The sequence below is a fragment of the Vitis vinifera genome, chromosome 3, assembly GCF_030704535.1.
Source record: "Vitis vinifera cultivar Pinot Noir 40024 chromosome 3, ASM3070453v1".
Classification (NCBI taxonomy): Eukaryota; Viridiplantae; Streptophyta; class Magnoliopsida; order Vitales; family Vitaceae; genus Vitis; species Vitis vinifera.
In genome coordinates this window covers 10,101,636-10,104,214 of record NC_081807.1, presented here as the reverse complement: position 1 = coordinate 10,104,214, position 2,579 = coordinate 10,101,636, and the positions used below count along the sequence as shown (strand labels likewise).

Below are 2,579 nucleotides of genomic sequence, written 5' to 3'. Positions count from 1 at the left end.
ATATCGTCGGGTATTTTAAACCTTGATAATAAGTATTGTCCTACTACAATACCAAATTGAAATCTCGTTCAATTATGTCTTGTTATTTTTTCTTTTTTTCTTTTGTTAATTTCATTGAGATCCCCTAAGGTTTTGGTTAGATAAATTTAACTTTTATAAATTTGAAATTTCATCAAATACCTTCCTTGTTTTGAATAAGATAGTAGGTGGGTGAAAATTGAAAATGAAAATGATAGAGGAGGTATTTGATGAAATTTCAAATCAATTGAGGTTGGGTGTATTAATCAAAATCTTAGAGAGATCAATGAAAATAAACTTTTTTATTTATTTATATTTAGTTTCATTTCTTTATATCATGATCTCATATCATCTATTCACTTAGATTTTATGATGTATTTTCAATGTTCAAAATTGAAAATTCGATAAATTGGTGCGATTGAATGTCTTAACATTTCCCATGATAATAAGATTAATTTAAGGTGTGAGTTGATGAAACTCATCTAATATTGCTATTAAAATCCAAATAATGACTAATTTTATAATTAGGTTTGATTTAGTACATCTAAATTTGAGCTTAGGGTTTATTAATTGGATGAGTCTCAATTTGGTTGAATTTTCATTTAATGTATTTAGGTTAGGTGGCTTAGAACTTATTTTGAAGTGATTTTGTTAAAAACTCCTTTCACCTTTTTATTCATAACCTTATATATTGGAGAGGAAAAAAAAAAGGTCTATTTGGTTAAAGGGGTTAATTTTCGAGTAAGACGAGTTTGGATTGATTACTAGTCTAAGTATTGGTCTCATCTTTTAGCATAATAAAACATCATTGTCAATAAAGGATGTTTATGGTAATGGTGAAAACGAAATGTGTATTAATTGTTTTAGAGGATGTTTTTTATTCTTTAGGTGAGCCGAGAAAAAAAAAAAGCAAAATAAAAAGGTTAATAATCTTAAAGACAAAAATGTGCATAAGTTAGTCTTATTGTATTTTCTTAAGCATGTTTTATTTGGAAATGAAGGAAAAAATATAATAAACATGCAATGAGTCGGTCTTATTGATGGTTCAAAAGTTTTTAATAAGTACCCATAAAGTAAGATTTGTTATAAAAGAACACAACAGTTCTCTATTGTGTTTTGATCTTATGAGAATGGCTTTTGATTAATAATTAAAAAAACTAGTTACGCTAGAAGGAGGGCTTGAACCTCCGACCTTGTGGTTAACAGCCACACGCTCTAACCAACTGAGCTATTCCAGCTACATTTAAATAAAAATATATTATAATATTTTATTATTTTAATAGTTTTTAATATTGAAAATATATAAATTAATGTAATAATAAAGATACTTTAATCATTATATTAAAAAGAATGATTCTTTTAATGGATCTCTTCACAAGAAACAAGATGTGTTTTCATCTTATATAAAATAATTAAAAAATGAAAAAAAAAAAAGCCACAATTAGACATGAAAATATTCTAACATTTTTTATTTATTTTAATGGTTTTTAAGATTGGCAATGTATACATTATGTGATAAGAAAGGTACTTTAATGATTATATTAAAATAATCAAAATTATTTACTATAATCTAGTTGGATTTTCATGTCTTCCACATTTAAGCATATGAGCCTATTCTGATTATCAAAATGAAATATGCTAACCATATGTTACTTCGAGTTGTCCATGAATATTAAACTAGAGTGGCTCACGGATATTAAACTAGAGTGCTACTTTTATATTGAGATTCATTGAGCTCTAATAAATTTTTTGGGCTCTGATGTGAGATTTATATTACCTTGTACTTTGATTGTATTGTTACTTACATATATGTTTATGTTTGTTGATTACATTATCTTAACATGAATTTGATAGTTATCCTTGTGTTCACTACTTAAACCTACTTCGAAGGGATGTTAACAAGATTATTACAAGTATTTGAATAAGTTAGAATCATTGCATGATGTTCTTTAAGACATTTTAAGCCAACTAACAACCCCACAACATGGAATTATGGGTGACCCAAAAGATGAAGATGATTCGAGAAAAGCTTACAACATATGTTGTTGCCATTACAATTGTGATGGAAAACAAAAACAAAGAGAATAATTCTATCTCACCTTCAATGGGGATAACTTCACTATCATAGAATTAATTATAAATGTTTTTTTTTCAAATATAAGATTGTATGAACCATTTGATTTTAAGAACTTAACTATGCAATTGTTTCAAAAATCAACCTAGTTAATTATTTATTTTATTTTTGGTAAATGAAACCCAACTATACTTAAGTTTAGATGAATATTCAAATTGATAACTCAACCTCAGTTAAGTTCTTCAAAAATGAAACTTAACCAAAGGCAAGTCAAGGTGAATAATTTGATGAACATAATTATCATTGGTACATGTCATTTTAAATAATTGTCATTTTATTTATTTCAATTGTAAGACTATATGAACTATTTGATTTTAAGAACTTAACTATGCAATTATTTGTAAGTGACAACAGTTAAATCCAAGTAAAATTTTTTAAATGAAAATATAACCATATAGGCAAACATTTCAAGTTTAGACAGGTTAAC

At 26.1% G+C, this 2,579-nt stretch overlaps 1 non-coding gene across 1 annotated transcript; it reads right to left on the bottom strand.

Annotated features, from left to right (window-relative positions):
* Positions 1-1,182: 1,182 nt before the first annotated feature.
* Positions 1,183-1,256, bottom strand: TRNAN-GUU (transfer RNA asparagine (anticodon GUU)). The gene has a single exon. It is a non-coding gene; the product is annotated as a tRNA-Asn (tRNA).
* Positions 1,257-2,579: the final 1,323 nt, after the last annotated feature.